This window comes from Crocuta crocuta, unplaced genomic scaffold, assembly GCF_008692635.1.
Source record: "Crocuta crocuta isolate KB4526 unplaced genomic scaffold, BGI_CrCroc_1.0 scaffold154, whole genome shotgun sequence".
Taxonomy (NCBI): Eukaryota; Metazoa; Chordata; class Mammalia; order Carnivora; family Hyaenidae; genus Crocuta; species Crocuta crocuta.
In genome coordinates, this window is record NW_027530545.1 from 6,714,933 (window position 1) to 6,739,498 (window position 24,566).

General features: G+C 41.8%; 1 long non-coding RNA gene across 3 annotated transcripts in view; it reads right to left on the reverse strand.

Annotated features, from left to right (window-relative positions):
• Nucleotides 1–5,952: 5,952 nt before the first annotated feature.
• Nucleotides 5,953–24,566, reverse strand: part of LOC144234495 (uncharacterized) — a 38,969-nt gene continuing 20,355 nt past the window's right edge. The window contains exons 4-5 of one of the 3 annotated variants that reach the window (XR_013335977.1): nucleotides 9,428–9,568; nucleotides 5,953–6,148 (exon numbers count right to left, since the gene is read on the reverse strand). This is a non-coding gene — a long non-coding RNA (uncharacterized LOC144234495). Of the gene's footprint in view, nucleotides 6,149–8,461; nucleotides 8,553–8,823; nucleotides 8,986–9,427; nucleotides 9,569–24,566 lie in introns of those variants that run through there. The other 2 variants (XR_013335976.1, XR_013335975.1) reach the window with 2 other exon arrangements.

Below are 24,566 nucleotides of genomic sequence, written 5' to 3' on the forward strand. Positions count from 1 at the left end.
GGTTAAGCTGCAACTCCTGATCTCAGCTCAGGTCTTGATCTCAGGGTTGTGAGTTGAAGCCTTGCATTGGGCTCCATGCTGGGCATGAAGCCTACTTAAAATTTGTTTAAATAAATAAATAAATAAATAAATAAATAAATAAATAAATNAGGTGCCCCAGCTTGTAATTCAAATAATCACACAAGTGCTTATCTTTGAGCTCCATTGTACTTCAGCCCACGGAAGGGCTTTATGCATATTTCCCATTGTAACAGAATATTAAAAAGACATGAACTCAAGAATCAAAATTAAGTGACATTGATAAGTTTTATGATCCCCACCAAGGAAATTCTTAACTTAGTTTTTCTTTTTCTTTTTTTTTTTTGTGTGTGTGACTCTATTTTTTCTTTTCTTTTCTATTCTTTTGCTTTCTTCTCTTCTGCCTGGTGCTACTGTCTTGATTTGTGCAAAGGCACCAGCAAGTTTGCCTGCCACTGCTTTCATATCATCACCGCAAATGTCAATGTAGCAGCAAAGGCAAATAACATCTTAGTATTATAATGAAAATAGTTTTGGGGTGCCTAAGTGGCTTAGTCGGTTAAGCGTCCAACTTTCGCTTAGGTCATGATCTCGCGGTTCGTGGGTTCAAGCCCCGCATCGGGCTCTGTGCTGACTGCCAGCTCAGAGCCTGGAGCCTGCTTCAGATTCTGTGTCTCCCTCTCTCTCTGACCCTCCCCTGCTCACACTGTCTCTCTCTCTCTCTCTCTCCCTAGAAATAAATAAAATATTTAAAAAATTTTAAAAAAAAAGAATAGTTTTGACCTTCCTAATCCCTCCAAAAGAGGCTTGTGTACTCCCAGGAGTTTACAGAACACTATTTGAGAGTGGCTATATCAGTTTATCTGCTATAAAATTTTCCATAAGCCTTTTGCAAAGTTGTGGCATTATCTTCCAGTATAATGTGAGCAGACAGCGCACCTATACAACGGTGTAACCCTGAAACTGGAAAATGGCTCTAAAACCGGGAAAGGAAAAATAAGTGGGAGAGTACAGACTCAGTTATAGAAAAAATTTTGTTGCAATATGTTTGGATACAAATGCATTATGGTGGTGCTCAATCTTAAACCTGCTTTGCTTTGTGTACAATGTGCTTAAGAACAATCTCAATGGTCACTGTATCTTGCTGGCTTCTTCTAATTCCCAATTCTCAGAATATGCCAAAATACGAGTTTGCTTTTGAGGGAGAAGACAACAGGAATTCAGGGAGGAGATGTCTTACTCTGTCACCAGAATTTGCCTTTAGCACAATTTCAGTCGCTTCCTACCAGTCTGATTTGAGTTCTCGCTTGTGCCCAAATCACTGCATCTTCTCTCTCTCTCCAGAATTCAGTGGCTAATTCATAACTGACTATGACATCTAGGAGAGGACACCTTTGAGAGTAAAACAATGATTTGTTTGGGAGAGTAGGCTTTATTTTTTAAATGAAGAACTTAATCGTTCCTGTAAAGAATGTTGCCACTATAAACTTGCTCTGAGGGGAGCAATTGGGTGTGTTCACAGTCAAGGAGAGAGAGTAGGGGGGCCCATCACTTAAGACCCTCTGTGTAACGTTGAATAACCTGGGATCCTGTGTTGGCAAGGCTGGCCCCTTGGAGAGGGTAATACAGGTAGAATCTGGATGAAGTGGGAGACAGAGGCAGAGAACAGGACATATTTGTCACATCACCACAGTTTGTTGTCAGAGAAAACAAACCTTTCTGTCCTTTTGGCATCTTCCTGGCTCTGAACCGTGCAGGCAGGGTTCTCCTGGGCAGAGCGCACGCCATCCCTGGAGATTAGGTTTGCACCAAAACCTCACACCAGCACCAGGCCAGTGAGGCAGAAACACTGGAAGAGGTTGCTGACCAGCAGGCCTTACCTTAAGACTGTGGAGGTAGAGCACTGGGATGGACATGGCAGTGAATCCCAGAAATGTGACAGCAGCTGCTTCATGTCCCTGCCCCCACAGTGGTGACTCGGTTCCCTGCTGGGAACCCTGACTAATGAATTGGAATCTAGAGAATTTTCCAATCTTTCACGTCAATAGGCAGAAGGGAAAAGATTATGAAATAAGAACCATCCAGGAGAAGGAGAAAGGGATTCAGAATATTTTTCTTGTTGTGAGGGAAGGCTCATTGACTGGAGAAAACTCAATATGAGCCAAGGTTTTTGTTGAAACAAAACAATGGTGCCTTACGTTTTTCAAAAGCACTTTACCATTATGGAGCATTTTCACATTTCTACCACTATCACAGTGGCACCTCACAACAACCAAATGAGGTAGGCAAAGGGAGAAGTGAGTGTCGTAGCTCACAGAAAGGCTGGGGAGTTTTTCTATTATAAGGAAATACACAAGTTCTGAGAGCTGCCCATGCATTGAGCCACAAGGCTGTTCCTCAGTATAAAGCTAAAAGTAGAAACGGATGCCAATGTGAGCTCTTTTAGAAAATTTCTTTTTGATGTCATAAAAAACAAGAAGGACCTAACCTTTCTCTCAAATGTAGAACATCCACAATGAGAACAGAAGGTATTCTGTTTTGGATGTTTCTGACGAGATCGTTACATTTTTCTTTTCTTTTTTCTTTTCTTCAAAACAAGAATAAAGGCTTCTAGTGACTTTCAGTTCACTTGTAGTCTTTACTCCTCCAAGGGCATTAAGAGTCGACAGTGCACACAATTCTAGTAATAAGTATTTATTTGGGTAAAATTGCCAGCATTGGGAGCTTTCTCAACCTCAAGCTCCCGTGGGCCTCCTGTTGATACCTATAGTCAGAAGAACTGGGAAAAGACTCAAGTTCTTTGACGCCAAGCTTCCCATCTGTGAAATATGATGAAAATGTCTACCTCGGAGGTATAAATAGCAGATTAAAGGTGATATCAAACAGATAAAAGTGTAAAGCACAATTGCTTGGCACATTAGTATAGCGTAGATTCATTTGGTGGTGTGCTGAACTTGATTTATATGAGTTCACAGGAGCTCATTATTATATTTTTGGGAAGTGTGCTGGCCAGTTGCTAAACCATTGGTAGCTTGAAACCAACCATGGTAAGAGTAATCATACCATGGAAATCAGCAGACTATAAATCAGGATTCCTCGTCAGCCAGTGGCTAAAGATTTATAAGCACACCACGACTGCTCATAATATGTTTTTCTCTTGGTTTTCAAGTTCCTATTCAATATCACTTTAAAAAGCAGGATAAACTAAATATTGATTGTGTTATACATGTCTTGAAAGTGTAATCCATTTTCTTTCACTGGTATAGAGTCTTTGTTAGGTTAAAGTACCCACAAAAGATAATGGGATCCCCAGGCATGAGCAAGTTGGATGGCTTATGGTAGGCACTTCTGTCTACCACCCCACCAACCACTTTTTTTGCTCTTGCCTCTCTTCCCTCCTCATAGAACTCGATTCCTTGATCTCAGGCAAGGTGGGCCCCAGTGCTAATCTATAGCTCCAGAGATTGACCACCATAGGTGTAGTCATTCATGGTAATGTGATTCTCCTTCAACAATGATTGGTTTACCAGTGCACATATAACTGAATTCTGACTTCTTAGATTTAAAAAATCAGACCCGGATTAGAAGAAAGCCCTTGAGCCCTTTATCCATTCGTTCTGGTATGAGGCTGTGATGCCATGTGACTGTAAGGCAACTGGCAAATAGGAAAAAAGTCAACTCCCTGAAGATGTCTGAGGGAAAGAGTGGAGAGTGTCTATTTCTGTGTTAGCATCATTGAGCCACTGATTGAAACCTGGACCTTTTTCTCACAAATAAAAATGGTGTCAGCCACAATTGTATTTTTCCATTACTTTGTAGCCAAAAGCATTCCAATCTAATAGGGAGAGAGTAATATATGATAAGAACAGCTGTCTTTTCAAACTTCCCTAAATTATATTCTATAGTCAGCATCTACTTATAAAGCCCATCCTGGCTCTAAACTCAAAGAGCACAGGGCTCAGAGTGAGAGGGGACCTTATTATGGTGAGGAGAAGGCAGGTATGGAATGGGAAGGTCTAGGACTTCCCCTTGGACCTGTGTGGACTTGTTTAGGAATCAAGCATGGATGAACATCACTTTCAAGTCCTTAAAGGGACTTGTGCATCTTGAGATCTTGCTCACAGGGTATTCCTCCAGGCACAATATCAGTAGGATCTTGGGAGGATTATTTTATCCCAAGTTATTTTAAATGCTCACCAGAATGGAATTCTGGGAAATTCATGCACAGCTGAATAAATTAAAGGTTTTAAGGGAGTGGTAGAGATGGGGGTGGAGATAAAAACTGTATCTATTGCCCTGTCAAACAAGATTTGAAAAGAACATGTCATCCTGCATGTGAGAAAGGAAGAACCTGAAGAGGATGAGGCTTTTCTAGCAGAGCAAATAGTGAATTAGCACATGGTATTCTCGTGAGGTATCAGAATCTGTTTATGACCCTCCTTCCCACCAAAGACTAGGGATTCTTGCCACCAAATCAGAGGTATGCCAGCAGCAATGAAGCAGGAAGGAGGACCTTTCAAAGAAGTAGGCGATATAGGTCTTGTTCCTGGAAGCAGCCTGGAGGTAGAGCCAGAGAAATCTCTGCCCGTCCGGATGGTTTCCCTGCGTGCCCCCACAGCAGGGTTTTTTCCAGACTCGCTGTAGGAGCACTGGGCACGGGAGACAGGAAGTGTGATTCAGGACGGTATGAAAATAGCCCTATGTGCTTCTTCTCCCCAGCGCCACAGTTCCGGCTCGTCTCTTTTTCTACACGGTCTGTGATCGTGTCTGATGGCCACTTCTTCCCACACCCCAAAGGCTATAAGCTTCGGGGAGCTCAGCTGCCAGGCTAGTGCCCAAGACGGACAATGACGATAGTGAGAAGCCACACTCCAGGCCTTCAACACTGGGAAATGGCAGAGAATGCTAGGAAGTCTATGAATGGCCTCCCAGGCTGCTTCGGGCTTATAAAGTCCTCCTTTCTCCTTTTGCTGAAAACCCCCATGGAAGTGAAAGGAACCTCTGTCTGGTTTATTTCAAAGGGGGGTTTGTAGAAAAAAAAATATTCAACATTATCCAAGTAGCTCCTTACTGGCTAATTTTCAGGGCTAAAGATCTCAGCTGCTCCAAAACATTTCTCTTTCATATTAGTCAAAGGGACTGGTGATGGGCTGTGACATCAGAGACCTTTTTCCGTTTATACACTGTGGTTCCCTCTCTTTAGGGAGATAGCCAATACTTAAGTCTTCTCAAAAACGATTTTTTAGGGACAACCTCTCACTGATAGGAGTTCACCAGAATAAAATCAACTTCAGGAAGCCGAGTAGTAACTGCAAAGTGTTCTCGTTATTTGGGGTCAATGAACTTCAAATCTCTCAAAGCTGCCACAGACCCTTGAAAGAAGCCTGTGCCTCTGTAGAAAAGCAAGCGAGAGTGGGCCAAGGGCACTCGAGAGTCACGGCCTTTCTTTGGAGGGTGTGAGTGGCATTCCCGAAGTGATGTCTGAGGAGTGAGACTACGGCCCTCACATCCCTCACATCCCTCACATCCCTCCCTTCCCTCACATCCAGTAAGCTGTGTGTGTGTGTGTGTGTGTGTGTGTGTGTGTGTGTGCGCGCGCGCACGCATTTAAGCCACCATCACGCTACAATTACATCATTCAAAAAAAGACTATAAATAATTTTAGTGACAGAGATACACTCAAGTTACCTCAAAATATGTGTGTTGGGAGCAGTACTTCTGCTGCTGCTGGTGAGAACCCAGGAAAAGCTGAACCCCCCGTGGGAGGAAGAGCGGGAGTCGGAACACTGAGATGGAGAGGAGGAATTTCCCCACTGCGCACAGTGGCCTGCCGTTTGTGCACCATTTAGATGCTCTCCCTAGAGCTGAGCCACCATCTTTTTATTTTTGTTTTTTTCACAGAGTTTTTGCTTCCTCATCTTGCTCACGGTTTCTGTTTCCCTTTAACTTCTCTGCTTGGATCCAGCTGTACCTCCCCATTTCTCTCAAAGCACCATTTCAGCCCTCTGCCTCCATCACCGAGTGTTTCCTCATTCCAGGTTCTGGGAGAGAATTTGATGGCCCCGTTTGTTTTCTCCTATGTTTCTGGATATCCTAAGGATTTTTGCCCTTGGGCACAGCCAGTTGTAACCTAGGAATAGGATCATGTGGTTCAAAACAGCAATCTTGGGGCACCTGGGTGGCTCAGGTGGTTAAGCTTCTGACTTGAGCTTGGGTCATGGTCTCATGGTTCATGAGTTTGAGCCTGACATCAGACTCTGTGTTCTCAGCACAGATCCTCTGTCCTACCTGCTCCCCCCCCTTTCCTCTCCTCTCTCTCTTTCTCAGAATAAAAAAATAAACTTAAAAAAATAGTGGTCTTGGCAGTCTCTTGCTTGTGGGTAGTAGATGCTGCTGCTAATAGGACATGGTTAGAGGATTGCTAATAGTCCTATTAACAATGGTGGGCACCATGACTGACGTGTCTAATACTAACATGTGAGTGTGCAGTTAAATATCTTCTTTAATTTAAACTTACATTAAGGAATTTTTTTCATTTGATTTGTCTGACCAGACTAAAGTTCATACGTGCGTGTGTGTGTGCGCGTGTGTGTGTATGTGTGTGCATGTGTGTTTTATCCTAAATAACAATTCATAGGGAAAAATAACACAGAACGTGCATCTCAGTCAAAATGTTGCCTTCTCATGGAGCCTTTCTTGACCACCCAATCTAACGGAACCAATAAGCCACTTATGCTCCAAATCCCTGTCACTTTACTTCCTCCTTAGTTTTTATTATCAGAAATTACATTGCTTAAAAAAAAAACTTTTTTAACGTTTACTTATTTTTGAGAGAGATACAGAGCACAAACAGGGGAGGGGTGGAGAGAGAAGGAGACACAAAATCCGAAGCAGGCTCCAGGCTCTGAGCTGTCAGCACAGAACCTGACGTGGGGTTCAAACTCACAAATGGTGAGATCATGACCTGAGCCTAAGCCAGACACTTAACCGCCTGAGCCACCAAGACGCCCCAAAATTACATTGCTTTTTTTAAAAAGAATTTATTGCCTCTCCTGCCCCTTCCCCCAGGCTATATATAAGCTCCTTGAGGCAAGCACTTGCCTGATCTTATTTATCACTTTACTGCTAGCACCTAGCATAGTGACTGACAGAAATAAATATTTGTTAAATGAATAAATAAATGGAGTGTGTAAGAGAAGAAAAATACTCTGTAGGCTTTAGATCTCCAGCTTTAGCATGCATAAAAATCATTTGTTTCTTGTTAAAAATCCAGACCCTTTGTGGATATTCTGATTGGGTATTTCTGGGGTTGAGCTCAGGATGCATCACTATACACAACCACTCTGAGTGGTTCTGATATGACTGATGCAAGGACCACATTTTGATAAACACTGCTGTGGTTGAACGTGCTAGACCTTCAACTTGAAATTTCCCACCCAACTAATATAAGGACAAACATGACATTACAGAGGGCCAGGACTTGGAAGATCAGACCTCACACCTCTGGTTAGCAAGGGCTATCATGGCCTATGTGCTAGCAACTAGCCTGTTGCCTCCAATTAGATCATGGGCTGCTTTTACCAAAAGAAAGAGAAATGGATGCCGGGCAGGTATAAATAGTAGATATCCACTAAAATATCCTGGCAAGATGGCATCACTGTCAAACTTCTTTGTGTGGTATTGAGGCATTTCATGACCTAATTCCTGATGTGGTCACCTGACCTGTCACAACTAACCCACCTCATTAGTAACAGCAGACATCCTGACCTTCTGGAAGTAACCCCTGGGCTACCACGCTCTTTATCACCTCTGGGCGATGGTGCGTTGGCAGATATTTATCAGCTGGCTCTTTAAGGACAAGAAGCCCTGGTCAGCAGTGAATACTCCCACCACTCCCACCGTTTCAGGTTATCAATGTTATGTCACTGAATGTGGAATTGGGAAAAGAGGCACACAGTCCCCTCTTCCAGTAGGTACAAGCAGGCTCCAGCACACCACTTCCTCTGGATCTTCACACATTCTGTTCCTTTTGCAAGTCCTCCTGCATAAGGGTCCTTGACACCAGGGGTCCACAACACACTCAGGCTAATTTCCTCAGAGCTTCAATCTGTGGCCCAGTCACAGCTGCCTTGCCTGGGAGCAATGCTCCTCCTTCCTGCTTCCAAGCCCCTGGATTTCCTTCTAGTACAGATGCTTGCGCGCGTCTCCATGAGACCACGAGCTCACGGCATCCACACACTTTGCGCAGTACCTAGTCCATAGTAAGTACTTCCAAATGTTTATTGCATGAATGAATGAATGCATTCCTTGTGTCTCACGAAATCTCCTCCTGTGGTCAGCTGTCAACTTGATCTGGTACAAGACCACACAGAATAGTTTTATGAAAGATGTAAACAACGCAGCTTGGATATAACTTTCCAAGGATGGGGCTGGCTGCCGGCTCCCTCTCACTTCATTAAGATACGTGTGCCCAAAGGATCAGTAATTCACTTCTCAGTCCCCAGTCCTGCATTTACCTTCACTGTCCGTGAAGCCTGAGGGAGGCATTCATTAGTAAATGAGCTCCTCATGCGAAGATGGAAGATGTCTATGTGAGCTGAGTGCCTCGCCTGTTTTCATTTGAGAGAAATGCTCACCAGAGGGACAATAAAGCCATCAGGATGGGGTGTGTACGGCTTGGGAGGGACGCTGGGGCAGTAGTGGGAGGGAGATGGGGACAAGGGGCACTCAGGGAAATCTGAGAGATATGGATTCATTCCCAACATATTTTCTGAGCTTAGAGGGAGTGAAACATTCTACACCCAGTGGGATTTGAAGGTTGGTTTAATATTACACATTTTTCTGGCAAATTAAAGACCACAGAGCTTTCTGACTCTCCGCAATAGAAATTAGAGTAGCACCTCAAAAAGGGTTGGTATCTCCTTGTAGAGCAGGTAGGAAATAAAGCTTTTCAGCCTTCTGGGTGCCCTGTGGGAGAGACGCATGTGCCCGTGTCCCTGAAATCCCGTATGCCTCCCCATGGGACAGTAACAGCTGGAGTGCCTGCATGGGCACACATTCGTGGGCACACTGGCTGTGGCAGCAATGCGGACAGGAAGTGGACGACCAACAGCTACAGCCTTGTGGCCGTGCTCTTATAATTACATGGACTCTGTTGAAGGGAAGGGAATCATTTCTTGAGCCTTTACTCCATAACATCATTGTTATTGGAAAAGGTTTTCTCCCTTTCTTCCGCTTCACTGACTCCTTACACACCCCCCGACAGTTTCTACTGCACGCACTTTCTCGTAACAGCAAACATTTCCATGGCTCTATGGCATGCCTGCTCTGTAGTTAGATGGAAGCAGAAAAGCAGAGGTCTCTATCTCTGTCTTTAAGAGCTTTTTGGACAAAAGAAGTGGTTCTTTACCTGGTTCCATGATCCTCAAAGGAGTCTGGGGATGGCCCTCAGAGGTCTTGCATGTGCCTTGACATTGAATGCAAATTCCAGTTGTGTGGTGGGAGGATCCATAGCTTTCATTGTGTCTCAAAAAGGTTCTCGAAGCCCACACTGTGAAGAGATGGGCCTTAATAGATATGACTTAAGTAACATGTTAGAGTACTTACTCTAACAACTTACAGTAAGGCTGCAAAGTATCAGGAAGTGCTGTGCTCTCTCAATAACCCCACATAGGGGGGGTCAGAGCTCGAGGGTGATGCCCCGAAGGAGAAAGCTGGTGGGCTTAGGCCTCAGCTAGGTGAGCTTTGAAGGCTGGCTCTGGCACTGAGCTGCAGGGAGCGTTTGGGCAAGTTGTATAACCTCGCTGACCTCAGGTCCTCGCTTTGAGAATTCTGTGCAGCAATGTACAAGGTGTTTGAAATGTTGGACAACACAGCACAGATAATTTTTAAACAACATCTCAGTTCAAAATTGTGCTCAATGTTTTTTTTTTCAATCTCCAGACACCTTTTCAGATAAAGAACTTCTAAATGTAAAGCAATGAGGCCAATTATTTACCTGGAAAAGTACAGTAAGTACTTATTTCCCCTGTTTCCAGACTTTTTTGAATACTCTATAGTGCACTGAAATTTAGAAGAATTTTACTTGAGGTGTCTACAGGTTGAAGGAAAAAAAATATTAAGCATCTCATTTAAAAATGCAGCAGCACACTATTTCAAATCAGGTTTATTCTACATACCTGGGCTTTTCAGACACCTTCTATGTACAGGTTGTTGAGACACCATTTAATTATATATTTTTTTCTGTGGGAGAAGCCGAGGTATGTGAATCTCAAAGATATCACCTGGCAGCATCGTTAGGGGTCTCCTAATGCCTAGTCTACACTGTGTCAACTGTTCCCTACCAGCATCCGAGTGTGTAGCTGGCCACACACCCATCTCTCTCTATTCCAGTGACACACAGGTGTCTAGCAGTCTTCCCTCACAGATGACTTCCTAGGTTTAGCCTGAGGGGGAAGACTGCTGGTCAGAGAGGAGTTCAGTTGCATTTATTTATATGAACACAGTTTTTAAAAAATGATGGTTAAAGAATAAGAAGCCTGGGGGACTCTTCGTGACCCCTTGCTCAGGCTGGCTGCCCCTGCTGTGTGCTGGCGGAGAGTGCCTGTACTTTCCCTCTGAGCACTTAAGCACTGGGATTGCAATCGCTACCCTAGCGGTCGGTCTCCTCTTTGGCTCACGTCCAGTGCTCACCAGCACCGTGGCGGGCTTGCAACATAGCAAGTAGGTTTCAGTCACCTCTTAAAGAAACTTTATGTCCTCCTGAAAGTGGAAAGAGATTGTTACCTGAGATTATAGAATTATAGGAGTTAAATTTTTCTCAGCTAAGAAATAAGTCTTGCTAGTAAAGCCACAACACCTGAGCTGCAATTTCCCACCTTCTTTTCTCCCATGAAGTAGTGTCATTTACATAAGAAGATACATAGGGGACAAATAAATGCATGAATGTGCTAGTGAATTTTATTCATGAAGCAGAGAGGTGCCATCTCAGAGTCCTAGATCTGCTTCATAGAAGTTTTCTCTGTGTGACTAGCACACCACAGACACTCTGAGGTCTGCAAGCAGTGAAGGAAGTGGTTTCCAGCCTTAGCATGTCAAAGCATTGCCTAGAAGTTTTGGGGGGAATACAGATTCCTGAATTATACTCCTGGAGATGCTGATTCAGGAGGTCTGGAGCAGGGCCCAGAATTTTTTTTTTTTTTTTTAACAAACGTTCCCTGTGATTCAGTTGATCAGCCAAGGTTTGAGGACTGACTTCTGAAAAACTTGTACTGAGTAGTCCTAGACATGGGCTCTATGACTCACATCTAGAGCAGGGGTTGAATATGTGTTAGAATCACCCACAGAGCTCATTAAAAATGCAGATTTGAGGGGCACCTGGGTGGCTCAGTCAGTCAGTTGAGCGTCGGACTCTTGATTTTGGCTCAGGTCATAATCACATGAACCGTGAGATCGGCACCATGTTCTGTGCTGACAGCATGGAGCTTGCTTCGGATTCTCTCTCTCCCTCTCTGACCCTCCCCCGCTTTGCTCTCTCTGTCTTTCTCAAACTAAAACATTTTTTAAATGCAAATTTGATATCCAGTAGAAAGTGGCTCAAATGACACAGACAGACAGCAGCAAATGTCAGTAAAAAGAAAGGGGAACAGCTGGAACTCTCATTACATTGCTGATGCGAATGCAAAAGTACCACCATTTTGAGAAGCTGTTCAGCATTTTCTCATAACGTTAAATGTATGCCTGTACTGTGATCCAGCAACTTCCCTCCCAGGTATTTGCCTAAGACAAGACAAGTAAAAGGACATATTCACATAAAAACTTGGGCACTAATATTCCTAACAGCAAAGAACTAGAAACAACCTTAGTGGATACACTCTAAGCGACCTCAGTAATCCACAGCCTTGTATTAATCTCCTCTCCTTGAGTCTGGGTGAAATTTGTGACTTGCTTCTACTATGGCAAAGGTGACAAGATGTCATTCCTGTGGTTTATATATTATGTATTCTTATATTTTATAAGATTCTGTGTTAGCAGATGGAAGAGCAAGCATCTCCTGCTGGCATTGAGGAAGTGGACAGCCCTGTTGCAAAGTGCTTCCGGAGAGGGCCATGTGGCCGGGAACCGCAGCAGGCAGCCAGGCTCCAGCCGACAGCCGGTGAGAAGCCAGTGTCCTCAGTCCTACAACTGCAAGGATCTGAATTCTGCCAACAGCCATGTGAGGCTGGAAGAGGGCCCCCAAGCTCCAGACAGTAACGCAGTGTGGGTGACACTATAGTTGCAATTTTGTGAGACTTTGAGCGCAGAACCCAGCTAAGTAAGCCATGACAGGACTCCTGAAGCATGGCATTATGAAATAATAAATGTGTGTTGTTTCAAACTGCTACATTTGTAGTAATTTGTTACACAGCATAGGAAATACACAATTCAGATCTCCAGGTGAATGTATAAACAAATTATAACACATTTCTACAGTGTAGAAGAATACTTAGCAATAAAAAGAAACTACTGTGACATGTAACAATGTGAATGAATGAAACATGGAGTGAAGAAGCTTGATTCAAAACAGTGTATGTGGTGTGACTGAAGTGAGAATAGTGATTACTTCTGGGAGAGGGGGAGTTATTAACTGGAAAGGGGCCTAAGGAAACTTTCTGGGGGTGATAGAGGTCTTAACTGGGGTGGTGTTTACATGGGGTATATACATTTATCAAATCCCATCGAAGAGTGTATTTAAAAGGTATGCATTTAATTGTATGTAAATTATACCCCAATTTTAGAAACCCATAAGTAACTCTACTTCTCAGATTCTGGCTCCATGGGTCTTGCACAGTAGGATGTAGAATTCTTCACTTCTAATAAGCCTCCCCAGACAATCCTAATACATCAGTCCTTGGATCACACTTGGAAAAACACCCCAGAGGGATGGGTTGGTCATTTAAGAAGGAAGATGGAAGAATAAGAAACACCTGGTTTCTTCTGAGTCACTCTAGCTTTCTCCCAAAATCCTGTAGTCTAGTTAGAACAACAATGTCTTCATTGGTTACTCAGCTGGTCAACAGGCATTTTCATTCAGCTCAATTAATGGAGTATTTTCCAAGTACTTGTTATTTATCTTACTCAAAGAAATAATAAGATATAGCCATCCTTCCAAAAGAGCTAAAAATTTATTTGAGGAAAAATGCCCATATATGCATGAAACTGGAAACTGTTCATTTGCAATACAAAGCAAAGAGGCCACTTACCCAGTCTTTCTACTAATTGAATCTAGTTTTCCTTGGTCACTTTCAAAGTATTCCCTCATGCTAGTGTATCTTCAAAGTGACCTTTTAATGCAATAGTTAATCATGTTAGTGATCATTCAGATGTTGTTCCCCCTACTAGATTAACTCTGTTTTTCAACTCTTAAGAACCAAACTCTGAAGGACAACTTCTTTCCTTCAAAGGCCCAGATGGACAGATGAAATTCAACATTTTCATTCCCAGATGCTGCTGATTTTTATTGATCTTACCTCACTTGGGGAAATTTCTGTTAACTACCTAAGTACCGAATACTAATCCTAATGAAGCATCACAGTCTATAATGTTCATGCAGATTCCTACTTCTAAAATCTTCCTGACAATTTTCTACTTCATTTTCCTCAATTCCAGGTCATTCTAAATGATGCTCTTCTATTATGGACAATAGAATGGTCAATGATCCATAAAATACAGGTTTATCTTTGGTGATAAAGATGGAAAATTTCTCCTTTATAATGGAAGAGTAAGATACTCCAAATCTGCAAAGATCTTTCAAACATATTGTTGTTACAGTAAATTCCCATGTCTCTAGACTACAGATCCAGGGGCCTAAATAAAACACACTTGAGAAAAGTAACTACAGAAGAGAATATATAGGGAATCTTTGGTTCAAAGAAGACAAGGTTCAGAAAGGCTGTCTTCAAATATAGGGTGGGCTTGTCTACATGACTCCAAGAAGTAAAATTCGGTGTAATGATGGGAGAAACACTGTGACAGATCCTAGTGCAACAAATAAGGAAATATTTCCATATAATGGGTGCTATTCAAAGATAGAGCAAGCTTCTTGGGAAGGTTTATTCATTTTCTGTGGCTGCTATAAGAAATCACCACAAATTTAGCAGCTTAAAACAACACCCATTTATTACCTCACAGGTCTATACGATTTGGAGTAATTTGTCACAGAGCAATAGAGAACGATCACACAGAGCTTTATCCTTAAAGTTTTTTTTATTCTTACATTCCACATCTAATCCATCATAAAATCATATTGGCTTCACTTAGGATACATCAAGAATCTGACCATTTCTCACCATCTCCACTGCCACCTCCCTGGGTCACCACCTTTCTGTGTCCATGTCTGCACTACCTCAGTCCCTCCCCCGCCCCCTCCTCCTCCTCCTTCTACTTCTTCAGTTTATTTATTTACTTGAGGGCTGGAAAAGAGAGAGGGAAAGAGAGAATCCCAAGCAGGTTCCACTGTCAGCACAGAGCCCAGTGCTGGGCTCTGTGTCACAAACCATAAGATCATGACCTCAGCTGAAATCAAGAGTCAGACACTTAACTGACGAGCTACCCAGATGTCCCTCAGTCTCTTCTTATAGGCACATGCTTGATCCTTGTAAGACATTAATTAGATAATATCGCTCATCTGCTCAAAGCCCTGCCTTCCCCCCGGCCATTTTACTCATAAAAAAGTCAAATTCTTACAGTGACTCTATATAATGTTTCCTCCCCACTCCAGCATTGTTGGATATAATCAACTACTACCATTCTACACCCATCCCATCCCTTCCTCCATTCTACTGAAAGCTCCACACTCGCCTCTTTGCCTCTATTTAAATGTCCAACCCCATGTGCCCTCTACTCATCCCCACATCCTTTGCACTCACCACTCTCTGACATACTGTTTAGGGCCAGGCCATTTCTGCTTAGCTCAGGACTCTTCTGACGGGCAGTCTTGTTCCAGAGTTCCCCAGTGGGTTGTCAGAGGTGCTGTTAGATCTACATCATAGTCTGAAGGCTATCCCTACCCAGTCTTGCCTCCTCTTTCTTCCTATCTTTTATGGACATTATACCCGAAAATCTTTTGCACTCCTAATTTCATCTCAGTGTCTGCTTCCCAGAGACCAAAACGAATGCAAGTACTGTACCTATGTTAACTCACTTAAATGCTTGGCTTTTCCCCCTTCTAGCTTCTATTCAAAGAACTTTCAAAATTTCTTAGGACATAAAATGGCAGCAGCAGGGGAATTAACTAAGCTTCCTAAATCCTCACTCTTATCAGCAAAAGTCTCCTGGTTCTTAACCTTAAGTCATGGCAAGATTCCCCCAATTTTCTGTTTTTAGAAAGAAAATAAACCTTCATTAGATCCTTTGGTCCCCCTCTATTTTTGTCTATCTTTTCACCACCATACGTGCTAAACAAGTGGTCTCCTCTCTCTCCCTGTACACCGGTGCTGCGTACCTCGCCATCCGATGTCCCACAGCCCAGAGAGCTGCACTCCTGAACTCCTGCTGAAGCTGGCAGTCTCCAGAATGCCCTGCTTGCCACTCTTGCCTCTGTTTGTTAGTGACCCACATCACCTCTTTTCCCCGCCTCCACACTCATCTATTTCTCCTGGATTTTCTGTTTTCTTATCTTCTTCCTCAATCTCTGTTATAGATATTCCCAAAGACACAGTACTTGGACCTCCTCTGTCTGTCTCTGCATACTCGCTTCCAGAGAACTCATTTATTCCTCTGGTTTCAGTTATCACAGACACCTCATGATGTTCACCTCTATCACTTCAACACTTTGCTACCACTTCAGAAGAGATGCCATAATAGAAAGCTCGACACAGAGACCGAAGACACTAAGGTGATACTAATACATTTGATGACCAAAAATTTAAAATACCTACATGGCTATAAAGCACAGAAATGTGAAAAGAAAACAACCAACAAACCAACCTACCATAAGCAAATTGAACAGATAATCATAAATTGAGAAAGAATACTTATAATTCATATGGCAAGGGACTAGTTTTCTTATTATATAGAAGACCCTTGCAAATCTATTTTTAAAAATACCCCAAACAGCCCAATAAAAAATTGGGAAAATATATGAATAGAAAATCTGTAGGATTAAAAAAGGGAAAGTGGATGCTGGGATAACTGGATATTGACATATGGAAAAATGAATTTGGATCCCTATCTCATGACATATATAAATGCTATCTCAAAATGGATCAAAGCTCTCAGTGTAAGAGCTATAACTATAAAACTCTTGGGAGAAAACCTAAGTATAAATCATTGTGAACTTGGACTGGGCAAAGTTGGGTTTCTTAGATATAATGTCAAAAGCACCACAGCCAAAGAAAAAATAAATAGGACTTTCAAAATTAAAAACCTCTGTGCATCCAAAGGACACTGTCAAGAAAGTGAAGAGACAAGTCACAGATGAGAGAAAAATATTTGTTAATCATATATCTGGTAAGGGACTATTATTCAGAATATATAAAGAACCCTTACAACTCAATAATTAAAAGTTACACTCTTTTTATTATTTATTTATTTAAGTTTATTTATTTTTGAGAGATTGCCCATGCACATGAACAGAGAGAGAGAGAGAGTGAGAGAGAATCCCAAGCACGCTCCATGCCGTCAGCACAGAGCCTGACGTGGGGCTCAATCCCAAGAAGGATGAGAGCATGATCTAAGGGACTATTATTCAGAATATGTGAAGAACACTTACAACCCAATAATTAAAAGTTAAATACTTTTTATTATTTTTTTAAGTTTTTATTTTTAATTTTTTTTACATTTATTTATTTTTGAGACTACAAGTGGGGGTGGTATAGAGAAAGAAGGAGACAGAATCTGAAGCAGACTCCAGGCAAGCTGTTAACACAGAGCCCACATGGAGCTTGAACTCACAAACCATGAGAACATGACCTGAGCCAATTTCAGATACTCAACCAACTGAGCCACCCAAATAAACTTGGTGCCCCAAGTTTATTTATTTTTGAAAGAGTGCCCATGCACATGGCAGAGAGAAAGGGAGAAAGAGAATCTCAAGCAGGCTCCATGCTGTCAGAACAGAGCCTGACGTGGGGCTCAAACCTAAGAAGGATGAGATCATGACCTAAGCCAAAATCAAGAGTCAGATAGTTAACTGACTGAGCCACCCAAGGCCCCAAAATTTAAACACTTTTTAATGGGCAAATAAAAAAAGTTAAAAATGGGCAAAGGATGTGAATAGATATTTCTTCAAAGAAGGTATGCAAATGGTCAATAACCACATGAAAATCTATTCAACCTCAGTAATCATTGGGATATGCAAATCAAAACCATGATGAAGTACGACTTCATATGTATTATAATAGTTATCATTGATTTTAGAAAGGAAAATAACAAATACTGGTAAAGATATACAGGACTGGAACTCTCATACATTGCTGATGGGAATGCAAATGGTACAGCCATCAATAAGGCATAGTTTGGCAGTTTCTAAAAAAGTTAAAACATTGTGTTCCCAGTTAACACAGCAACTCTTTTTCTAGGTATATACTTATAAGAACTGGAAATACACATCATACAAAAATTTGCACAGGAATGTTTATAACAATGATATTCACTGTACTCCTGGAAGGCTCAATCAGTTGAGCAAGTGACTCTTGATTTCAGCTCAGGTCATGATCACAGGGTGGTGGGATTGAATCCTGCATCAGGCTCTGAGCAGAGAGCCTGCTTAAAATTCTCTCTCTCTCTCTGCCCCTCTCCACCACTTGCATGTTCTCTCTCTAAAATAAAAAACAAATAATATTCACAATAGGCAAAAAGTGGAAACAACCCAAATGTCCATCAACTGGTGAATGGATAAACCAAAATGTGGTCTGTCTACATAGTGGAATATTATTCAGCCATAAAATGAAGTAATGATACATGCTACAACATGGATGGACCTTTAAAACATTATTTTAAGTCAAAGAATCCAGTCACCATAAGTCACAAATTACTTGATTCCATTTCCAGGAAATGTCCAGAATAGGGAAAGCCATAGAGACAGGAAGTAGATTGGTGATTAGTGAGCTGGGACTTTGGAAGTAAGAGGCTTCTGCTGGGACTGGGGCAAGGAGAATGGGTATAACTGCTAATGGGCACGAGGTCTCCTTTAGGAGTGGTAAAAATGTCTTGGAAGTAGGTAGAGGTGGGGTTATACAATCTTGCCAATGTACTAAAAACCACTGAGTTGTATACTTTAAAATAGTGAATTTTGGGGCACCTGGGTGGCTTAGTCGGTTAAGCATCCGACTTTCGCTTAGGTCATGCTCTCCCGGTTCGTGGGTTCGAGCCCCACGTCGGGCTCTGTGCTGACTGCCAGCTCAGAGCCTGGAGCCTGTTTCAGTCTGTGACTCCCTCTCTCTCTGACCCTCCCCTGCTCACGCTGTCTCTCTCTCTCTCTCCTAGAAATAAATAAAAAACATTTAAAAAAACGGTGAATTTTATGGTATGTGAATTATATCTCAAAAAAAAATAAGAAACAAAGCAAGTGGCTAATAAACATGAGAATAGATGATCAAACTCACAACAGTGTTGAATATGTGAATGAAAATAACAGTCAGGATTCATTTTCCCATCATTGGATTGGCAAAGACTAAAAAATCTATAACATACACAGTGCTTCATGCTTGTAGAGAAACTGTTATATCCTTTTGGAGGAAGCGTAACTTGGCATATTGTGTTCATACTCTGAATAAATAACTTCGCTTCCAAGAATCTATCCTATGCTTAGATTAGCACATATATATGTATACATATGAACAAATGCTTAAAGCTGATAGCTCAAGCCTTGTTAAGAGCAAAAAACCATTTAACTGTATAGCCATACAATAAAATATTAAGATATTGCTAGAATAAGGAAGGTTTATATGGAAAGATGCCATAATATATTGTAAAGTTAAAAGGTTATCACAAATATATATATAATATAAAAATATATAATAGCTTTAACCTTTAAAAATGTTACACTAAATTTATTCTTATAGAGCTTATATATAAATTTATAAACATCATATAGAAAATAGATCCCATTTTTATCCAAAATGTACATATGTAAGCATGTCAATCTGTAAAATAAAGACTGGAGAAACATATGCTGAAATGTAAATAGTTGTTGGGGAAAGGGTAAAATGAGATCTGGAGGAAATTTTACTTCCTATTATCATTATTTAAATTAAAAAAAATACATATCTTTGAATCTTTTAAAATCAGCAATATTAATCACTATTTATAAAAATTAGTGAATATCTTGAAAATTCAAAACACAGTATGTGTACATTATGGCATATTTTTAAGGTTGGTTATTTGTTTTAGAGAGAGAGCACATGAGCTGGGGAGAGGCAGACAGAAAAAGAAAGAGAATCTCAAGCAGGCACTACGCTCAGTACGCAGCCCAACTCAGGGCTCAAGTCCATGACCCTGGGATCATGACCTGAGCCAAAATCAGGAGTTCAACATTTAACCAACTGAGCCACCCAGAAGCCCCTAAGGTATTTTAAAGAATCACTTTAGAGAAGAAAATAAAATTTCTTAGAATCTGCCATCTAGGATATCCTAGAATGCTTTTTGTTTTATTTTATTTTTTTGAGTGTTGCTTTATATGTCCTTATCACCAGTACAAGTTTGTTTGTTTGTTTTTTACTCTCCTACAATTGTTTAGATTTCTTTTTATCTTTTTCTACCTAAAGAGAAAAGAGCTGGGGCTTTGGAAGTAAGGGGCTTCTGCTAGGGGATCATAATCCTGCCATATGGAGGATAGCTATGCCCATGGGGAATGATTAATTGCTAACATTACCACAATTATCAATAACTCCATGGCTAACAAAGAACTTCTGCGTGTCTCACCTCATTGAACTGGGAGCCTAGAGCTATTCCTTGTACCTTAAGAGCAGATTCCTATTTCATTAACTGCTGTGTCCCCAGGCTCTAGCTCAGGCAAAGTGCACAATAGGTGTTTTCTAAACTGAACTGAGCTGCAGCTGGGGAAGGAAAGAGTCGCAAGATCCTAATTATTCACTTGCATTAGGGGAAATAGGAAGTGAAGGGGAGAATGCTGAAAGTAGGAAATAGGAATAAGCTTTTTTGAGAGAGAGAGAGAGAGAGAGAGCGAGAGAGAGCGAGCAAAGGAGGGGCAGAGAGAGAGAGGAAGAGAGAGACTCCCAAGCAGGTTCCATGTGTGAAGCCTGACACGGGGCTCGACCTCATGACCCTGGGATCATGACCTGTGTCAAAATCAAGATTTGGATGCTCAACCAACGAGACCACCCAGGTGCCCCAAGATTAACCCTTTTAATAAGATGTCAAGTTTCTGTCTCCCACCTCCCTCATCCCACCTTTGAATCTGGATAGGAAGGCAAGACAGGAAGGCCAGAGGAGAGTGACAAGAGGCAAATGGACAATGGGAAATGACAAAGGTGAGTTTCGCCTAGTCCTTGTTTTCCGGGCCCAGTCAGGACCCTTGAACTGCAAGGTCAAGAGTGTGAGGCTAGCCTTGATTAAAGTACCAAGCGTTGGATCTTTTGTCCTCTAAGCACAGTGAACCCTTTTGTGTTTCTGTGGATTTTGTTTTGTTTTTTGAAGCCAAGGGCTGGTCTGTCTTCAAAATTTAGCTGAGTTACACCAGGAGGTCACTATTTGACATTGTCACGTTTCTCATACATCTCCGTTTGTGACCAGCATGGCTCTAATGCAGTTGGCCCAGCATCTCCTTTGAACCTACAAACTTGAGGCTACGAGCTGTGGCTTGCAGTACTTCAAATTCTCTCTTTGCTCTGAATTCTGCTCAGTTCAAATGAAATTCATGCTTCCTACATTTGATCCATCTGAAATTTCCTGAAATACATGGTGCCAGGCAGGTTGAGGCAGGTGATCCTGTCCNTTTTGGTCTTTATGTTATTTACTGGCAAATTCCAAGTAATGTCAGTGCTGATGAATGCAAAACAGCCACTGTGACTTTGCGATCAGTACTCCCTAGAGCACAGGCTTTGATTGATCTAGAGCAGAGTTTTTCAGACTGGAGGTGGTGTGACCTATTGGTAAGTTGAAAAAAACAATTCAGTTGGACACTTATGCAACACTGTGTTACACTCTGTGTGTGAGCACGTATAGATGTATATATAAGTGGCATGTGTATGTGTGTATATATAAACAGATATATATCCCAGAAAAGAAAGTGAAATTTGAGTTTTAATCACATATGTGTATGTAGGTTTCTGTATTTGTAGTCTATAATATAATATTAAATGCCTTTCTTACTGTCAAAAGAGGTTGAAAGCCACTGATCTAGAGTGGAGGTTGGCAAGCTGTGGTTCACAAGCCACCTCTGACTCCCTGCCTGCTGTTTGTATGGATAGCAAACTAAGTATGACTTTTACATTTTTAAATGTTTGGAAAAAAATCAAAAGAATATTTCATGACATGTGAAAATTGAATTTCAGTGTCCGTCAGGTAGTATTGGAACGGAGCCCAACCTGTTCAGGTATTGTCTGTGGCTGCTTTTGCAAGAGTTGAGCAGGTGCGACAGACATTTTATGGCCCATAAAGCCTAAAGTATTTACTACCTTTTTGGAAAAAGGTTACTGACCCTGATCTAGAGGGAGTCACTTTTATGATCATTTTTTTCAAGTCTGTCCATCCGTTTAATTTGGTTTGTGGAAGAAATAGGGAAACTATCTGACAGGATTGGAGTATGGTAATTTGGGGGTTTAGGGGACACCGCGGCTGCTCCCCACATCCCTTGGGATGCCCTGTCCTGTCTTGTGTGGGCCTCCTCTGGTATCTGTGGGTTCCGGTGGCCCGCACCTGCAGCTTTCTGCAGGTACTTGCCTTTGTGCTTCTGGAGCGGGTTTGCCGGCCTGCGCAGGAGCTGGAGGCACCCAGGCGTTTCAGCTCTTCCAAGCAGGCCCTTGGCCAAAATGCAAGGGTGTGGAATGCTAATTATCTTGCCTCAAGTCATGAGGACAAAACTGTGAAGGGCCACTGTCATTCCAGGGGTGCCCTGTGGGATCAGGCAGACGTTCTCGCCCTTCAGACTTAGCCAGAATGACACTCTCTCGTGTGGTTTCTCTCCCTTCTCTGTCCTGGAGCATTTTTTAAAAAAATATTTTATTTATTTCTGAGAGAGAGAGAGAGAGAGAGAGACAGCATGAACAGGGGAGGATCAGAGAGAGGGAGACACAGAATCTGAAACAGGCTCCAGGCTCTGAGCTGGCTGTCAGCACAGAGCCCGACGCGGGGCTCGAACCCACAAAACTGTGAGATCATGACCTGAGCCGAAGTCGGACGCTTAACCGACTGAGCCACTCAGGCGCCACTGTCCTGGAGCATTTCTTAACAGCGGGGGCCATACAAATCCAAGTCACAGAGTTGTCTTCTGGGGATCCCAGCCTCAAAGAGGGAGTAGAGGGAGAAGTTTATAAAAGGCAACTATTTGACAAAACTCTGGTTCAGCATGTGTAACCTACCTCTCCTGCTGAAGGTGGACCCTTTGTGTGCTCTTGGTTTTTCAGGAAGGGGAAAGGTGGTTTTCTCACGGAAGATGAATTTGCAATGTGCTGTAATTGCAAAGAGCTCTGGGATAAGTCAAGAGAATTGGATTCTAATTCCAACCGATCCACTGGGCAAACATGAATCTCTGTAAGCCTCATTCTACCCCACTTAATAAATAGACTAGCCAATTTTTAAAGATTTCCTCAAACTTTCTGAGTCTCGTTGTGAAGCGGGTGGTTAAAACCAGCTTCTTGATGCTGACTAATACTAATCGAGCCATCTAGCCCACAAAGTAGGCTAGGCTCCAAAACTTCAGGCTGAAGTCTGCATATTACTCATGCAGTGGAAGTGCTAGCCCTGTAATCCCCAGGTGAGCACCCACAGTGCAGCAGAGCTCCCCAGGGGTCCAGGGCTCCCTCGATCACAACCTAGACTTCAACAGCCAGTTAGTAGCACTCAAGACTTTGCTTTCATAGTGTGGAGCCACTGTGTGTGGTTTTAGGCTTTAAAACTATGAAGTCTCTCCTTCCCCCCTCCCTGCTCCCTAGTCTCAGCCTGGACTCTGGCACCAAATCTTTGGTCTGTGAGTCTTTTCTGCCATGGTTAGCCTCCATCGCTGGCCATTTTTGCATCAGTTCTTTCAGGGTACCAAAGCTCCTACCTGTGAGACAAGAGCATCTCTCACAGGCAAACCCTGAAAAGGAAAACCTTGAAAAGGAAACAGGGAGCATAGGGTGGGGTGGTAAGAAGGTACATGACTGTAAGATGGCACCACTTCGTTTTTATCTTGCTCATTAAAAAACTTTAGGTAGGGCGCCTGGGTGGTTCAGTCAGTTAAGTGTCTAACTTCAGTTCAGGTCATGATCTCACAGTTTGTGAGTTCAAGACCCACATCGGGCTTTGTGCTGACAGCTCAGAGCCTGGAGCCTGCTTTGGATTCTGTGTCTCCCTCTCTTTCGCTGCCCCTCCCCTATTCATGCTCTGTCTCTATCTCAAAAATAAATCAACATTTAAAAATTTTTTAAAAATTGAGACAACACAGAAGAATATAAAGTATTTCTTCAACCAGGTCTAAGGACCCCTAGGGATTCTGCACATGTTTTCTGAGGCCTGTTTGTTCTTTACATAAAATTATTTGTCATTGTATTCATTCATTTGGATAGTCATCTTAGCAATTAAATATGAAAACACCATCACCTAGATTCTCGAAGATGATCACATGCAACATAAATCTAAATCTCGCTTTTATCATCTTTGTTTTCATTTGTGTTTATAATCTTTAGGAGCCAAGTGATAGCGTATTACCTTTTTGATGTTTTCCACAACAAAATCACCTTTATCATTTACTTTTAAGCTTAGATAAATAATCATAATCATTTAAAAATATTCCAAGAATACACAAAAGGGGAAGAAAAGTAATAAATAACTCAAAATCATACCACTCATGTTATAAACATTGTGACCATTCTTTCCGGATTTTTAACATTTTATGAGTTAGAGCATATGCCTCACTGCCATAGGGTTGCAGGTCCCAAAGTCAAAGATGGTAACTGTCACCTATATGATGAATTCTTTTCTACTTATCAAGATAAAACTTCCCTTTGGCTATTATAATTTGCACTTGAGTGACATTTTCATATACGAAGGCATAAGTTTAAAAAATTATTTAATAAACTGAAAATTCTAGGTGAAAGCCTGAAAAATTAACATAATTAAAATGATTATATGTGTCAATAAAATTAACATAAAATAAACTAATGTGCTACTCTTTGAACGTTTTTCTTTAAATTTCAGTTAGTTAACATACAGTGTAATATCAGTTTCAAGTGTCCAATATAGTGATTCAACACTTTCATACAACACCTGGTGCTCATCACAAGTGTACTCCTTATTCCCATCACCTGTTTTACCCAAAACAGTAATGTACTAATTAATGAAGAGTGATGAAAAAAAAAGACCAAAAGCAAACTTAACACGGAGATGGTGTATTTGGGCTACCTGAA